The sequence below is a fragment of the Panthera tigris genome, chromosome F2, assembly GCF_018350195.1.
Source record: "Panthera tigris isolate Pti1 chromosome F2, P.tigris_Pti1_mat1.1, whole genome shotgun sequence".
NCBI lineage: Eukaryota > Metazoa > Chordata > Mammalia > Carnivora > Felidae > Panthera > Panthera tigris.
Window position 1 is genome coordinate 48,510,526 of NC_056676.1, and position 6,000 is coordinate 48,516,525.

Consider the following 6,000-nt stretch of genomic DNA (forward strand, 5'->3'; position numbering starts at 1 on the left):
TTTTAAGTACCTGTATCCCTCACGTATTAAAACTAATATAGGTACAGTTTCTGGCATGCATTTCGTGTATTAAAATCATCTATGTAGAACATGTTGATGCTGAATAAAGGAATATGTTTCAGAAATTGTAATTTTCATTCATTCCACCACTAGATTTTGAGCTCTTGGGGTCTGCCGGGCCCCGTAGGAAGAATTAGGGATGCAAGGAGGTGTAAGGAGCTGTGCCTGCTTGCAAGCGGTCAGGGTCGTCCATTTAGGGGGGAGATGCCTGATCTGTGAACAACCAAGTGTGACACAATGGGGTAAGCAACGACCCCACGGGAGAAATTGAGAAGGGGACCCTCCCAATCCGGGAAGTGTCAGTCTTTTCCAAAAAATTTTGAAATCGACCATCTTTGCGGGGATGGAGGAGAGAAGGAAGAATTACAGAAGAAAAATCAAACTTGGGAAAGCGAAGCTATCAGGCAAGTAGAGGTAGGAATTAAAAAAAAAAAAAATCTTCCTCCAACCCCGTGAAACAGGTCACGTGGTCTCTGTGAACAATGAGCTCAATTTAAATTAATGTAGCCTTTCGTCAATGAAATGCGCCGTGGATTTCAATATAGACAGTCTGCATTCTCCAGACTAATATGTTTATCAGAAAACCCCAGCGTAACTCGCCCTACAGTGAATTCAGACACAGCATGAACCTTCCTGCTCTCCAGCAGGCTCACCTCAATCCATCCATCAATCCCGCAATAACACAACCCCACATTTTACACAGCTGAAAGTTTTGGCCCCCACTTGCAGAACCTTAGGAGAATTTACATGCTTGAATAATGAACGCCGGCTTTCCACCAGTGGTCCTCAAATTTCAGGGTGCATCGCAATCACCTGGAGGGAGGGCTTCTTAAACTACAGAGTTTCTCCTTCAGGAGGTCCTGGGCAAGGCCTGATGATTTGCATTTCTGACAAGTTGCCAGGTGATGCTGCTGCTGCGGCAGGGACAGCTCTTTGGGAACCGCTGCTGTAGACTTTAATAGCATAAATTTAAAAGAAATAAAGGCAGCCTTTCTGTCCCAGGGCAGCCATCAGCTCAAAGGGCAGCCAAGATGGGTGCTTACAAGTACGTCCAGGAGCTGTGGTGGAAGAAGAAGTCCGTGGGTGTCTTCTTCTCAGGGCGCCCTCCCCCAGCCCTCTGCACTCCATAGCCCCTTCCCCCCCAGCCCAGCTGATAAAGAGCACAAACCAGGATAGAGCAAGGTTATGTCACCTATCGGATTTGTGTGCATGGTGGTGGCTGTAAACTCCCCATTCCTAAGGGTGCAACCGATGGCAAGCCTGCCCATCACGGTGTCCACCAGCTGAAGTTTGCCGGGAGCCTTCAGTCTGCTGCTGAGGAGTGAGTTGGATGCCCGTGTGGGGCGCTGAGAACCCTGGAATCTTCTTACTGGGTGGGTGAAGTTTCTACATACAAACTCTTTGAGGTTATCTTCTTTGATCCATTCCATAAACCATCAGAAGAAATCCTGACACCCAGAGGATCACCAAACTAGTCCACGAGCACAGGGGGATGCCAGGGCTGACACGTGCAGGCTGCAAGAGCCATGCAAAAGCCTTCCATGGGCCTTGGACAGGGCCCCAAGTTCCACCACATTATTGGTCCTCCTGTGCAGGTTGCAGAAGAGGCAATACTCCCCAGCTCCCTGTTACTGCTAGGGTGAGTAATGTTTGTAAAAGTCTTAGGTAATAAACAATTTAGGTCATGTCTGCTTCCAGGAGTTCTTTAATTTGTCTGTTAAACTAGTTATCTGCAGATTGTCCCATGAACGCCCTATCAAATTATGAAAGTTAAGAGTGCAGTGATGTTTGAAGACTATAAGCGATGGTGTTTCTTATTTCTAATAAGATAAACACTTTTGTCTTTCATATTAGGGAGTTTATGTGCTCAATGTTTAAAATGCTGTTTGATTTAGGGGCTTCTGGGTATCTCGTTTGGTTGAGGGACTGACTCTTGATTTTGGTTCAGGTCATGATCTCATGGTTTGTGAGCTCGAGCCCCGTGTCGGGTTCTGTGCTAACAGTGCAGAGCCTGTTTAGGATTCCTCTCCTCTCGCTCTGCCCCTCCCCACTGCATGTGCACTCTCTCCCTCTCAATAATAGGTAAATAAATGAATGAACTTTAAAAAATGCTGTTTGATATAATAGGTGTAAAATAAATTCTGTAAAAGTGAATGCAAAAAAAAAAGGCAAAGTATTCATCAGTTTTTATAAGCATTTAAAAATCACTTACAATGATTTATTTGAAAAGTAATGCAGGGCACGTTGAAAAATAGAATTAATATTACTGGAAGCAATCTACATCACTTAAAATCTCAAACCCAGAAATAAACATCATAAACATTTGATATCTTTCCTCCACATCTCTTTTGATATGTATGTGCATATATGTACATGTAATTGAAATAATTTGAGATATACAATTTTGTTTCTGATTTTTTTTTCTTCTGGTATTCTATTTTGACCATTTTCCATATTATTTCAAAATTAGCAGGGTGCCTGGGTGGCTCCGTTTGTTAAACATCTGACTCTTGATTTCAGCTCGGGTCATGATCTCACGGTTCATGAGCTCAAGCTCCATATCGGGCTCTGTGCTGACAATGCAGAACCTACTTGGGCTTCTCTGTCCCTCCCCTCCCACCCCCCTTTCTCTTAAATAAATAAACACGTTTTGAAAGTTTAGCTAATCAGGGTACATTACTAATCAGGTTATTTCTGTGAGCAATAGAGATTGAAACCACGAATCCTATTACTGTTTTGCTGAGCAAAGTGTCCCCTGACCTCTTTATCCCTTCATTTTGAAGGTCATATCTCATCCTTCTTTACTTGTTTTGTCCCTGATCAATAGTCCATGGGAGGAGCGTGGGTCAGTAGGCAGCCAATGATCAATTGTCTTCCTTTTGTGGAAAGATTCTCTTGAACAAATAATAGGAGAGTTCACATTCTAGGATCTTCCCATCCTCTGTATCCCCAACATCTGTAACCATCGGTGAATAGCACTAGCTTTGAATACATCAAGTATGGCAGGTGTAAGTCATTGTTGTGGAGTGGCTCACCTTCTTAATAACTTTTTTTTTTTTAATGTGTATTTATTTTTGACAGAGAGAGAGAGACAGAGCATGAGCGGGGGAGGGGCAGAGAGAGAGGGGGAGACACAGAATCTGAAGCAGGCTCCAGGCTCTGAGCTGTCAGCACAGAGCCCGATGCGGGGCTGGAACTCACAGACTGCGAGATGGTGACCAGAGCCAAAGTTGGACGCTCAACTGACTGAGCCACCCAGGCGCCTCTCTTAATAACTTCTCAATTAGGAATTAGCCTAGTTAATTGTTTTAACATTTCCAAGAAAACTGGTTTCAGGTTGGTAGGTAAAATTTAGGATGGGAATGAAGTTCAAGGGCAGATGTATAGCTTCAGAAAATGTTTTTTGAAGTTTTTTGAGTTATATAAGTAATGATGCTTATCATAGAAAAAAGAGCTGTATCTTTCTTTTCCCCCCAAATTATTTTGATTGTTTAGGCTCTCACTCTAGTTAATAATCGCTCTGGTTTGGCTGTAGACAATTATCACTCTACTTTTGGTTAAATCCCAATGCTTTTCGTTTCCTTTCCACCATAGCATAATGGTTAAGAACTTAGATTCAGAGTCGGAGGCCACTCAGAAACACTCTAGGTATTTCAAATAGGGGATTTAATAGGAGGAATCGTTGAAAAATGACGGGAAGGGTGAAGGAGCCAAAGAGGACAGTGAGATAACTGAGAGATTGGTAATGGCAGGCACCTGCTCCCACCCCAAGGCTGGAGGTGGGGGGAGGGGAAGGAGAAATAGAAAAGAAAAAATGCTATTGCCAGGCCCATCAGGCATTCATCACTGTCATTGCCGAGGCTTACTGTCACCAGAAGCACTGACACACCATGGGGCTCCACAGCTGCTGTCCCCTATCCAGCAGCTTCTGTGGCCCACAGCACGGGTCTCCCCTTCTCCCACCTCCCTTCAGAGCCTCCCGTTGGCCATGGGAATCCACTGAAAAGAAATGTAGTTTTCTGGACCTAGAATTCAGGGCCATCCAGCAGAACGTCCTGCAGGGATGAAAATGTCCTCTAATCTGTACTGTCCAGTACGATAGCCACCAGCCACATGGGGACTATTGAATGCTTGAAACGTGGCTGCTGAAATTTAAATTTTATTTAATATTGGCTTAATTTGAGGTGCCATGTATAGCTAGTGGTTCCCATATTGAATAGAGCAATACTGACGGTGGATGATGCACAGTGGGTCATGGAAGGGCTGGATTGGAGCTCAGAGCAACGGGCAAAGAACCAAACAAGGTGAGGCAACCATTCGGCACAATGTCTGACTCATGGTAAGTACCCAATACATTTTCATTATAATTATCCTCTAAAATAGTTCCAAAACTTTATCATGAGGGGGCGGGGCAAGATGCAGGATGACTGTGGAGCCACGGCAGTCCCAATTGTCTCCCAACACTTCTTATGGCTGTAATTCCACGGATGTGTTTGCGGAACAGTTTCTTTCCCTTCCGTGTTATTCTTTGTCTCTTTGTCTAGTGATTTCAGTCCTTCCGTTCTTCTTATAGTATGGACTGGTTTGTTTTGTTTTTTACTTGACTGACTTAATGATCATGGTGTTAAAGCCATTCTGTAATGGATAACTGACTTAATTATCATACGTTATAGAAGTGTGCAATTATGCCAGAATAACCACTGCCACAGTGATATGAGTTTTCTTGCTAATTACAGTTTTGTTCCCAGGGGCGATTTTTCTGACACTGCTATGATATACTGTGAGGCTTTATCCATAACACAGTGCATGGTAAGCTTATGTCTGACTGACTTTTCCTTATTATATTCTTTGTGTAAAAAAAAAAAAAAAAAAAAAAAAGACCTTCTTTTTTTAAGTTTATTTATTTATTTTGAAAGAGAGAGCCCTAGCAGGGGAGGGGCAGAGAGAGAATCCCAAGCAGGCTCCACAATGACAATGTGAAGCCCGATACGGAGCTTGAATTCATGAACTGTGAGATCATAGCCTGAGCCGAAATCAAGAGTCATTAACCAAGTGAACCACCCAGGTGCCCCTCCCTTATTATATTCTTAATGACAAGAAAGATTTGTGTTTGTAAATGTTATATAGGAACTCTGATACATTGCGGGGCTTGATTTATTACAAAATCTATGATTTTGTGCCCAAACTGGCACTGTCTGCCACAATCTCGTCTCTTTTGATGGTTTAAGAGAGCAGACTAGCATCTGGATACTTATTTTTTTATACAAATTACATAGATATACCTATATATTGTTGGCTGCTTAGAGAACCGTATTCCCGTTGAAATTGACAGAAATTTCACAACACCTGACTGTCCTCGCAGCGCTGTTGAAGGAGCATCTCGGTTCAAGTCAGCAACAGGCACACCTGGGAGTGGAACATTCTATCATGATGGTAAAAATATATTTCTTTTCGCTGCTCAACTGCATTGTTAATTATGGTACATTTCCTAGATAACTTACAAGGCAGCCTTCTGAGGAAAGGGTAAACACGAAAGGAAACGTTGAGCCCTAAATGGAACCTAAGCCAATAATAACAAGATTAGCCTACACGCAGCTATTAGCCTGCAGAAGTTGCTATTGGTGCCACATGATGACTTGAGCACAGGCACATCAGACCTTTCCCGTAAGCCGGCCAAAGTCGTGGATTGCTCTAAACATTTCCTGAGGATATGCTTTTAACACTAGTGGGAGCTCTTTACATTAAGAAAAAAAATCACACGACCCACAGTTGTTCTGCAAATTTCTCTCTCTCCTATTACATCCAGTCCTCATGCCTGGGAGACTTATCCTTAAGGGCATCATTTGTGAAGACTTGGATCAAATTTTTTTTTCCAAGAATTCTAAGGCACCAGGGGGCACTTGGGTGGCTCAGTTGGTTAAGTATCCGACTTCGGCTCAG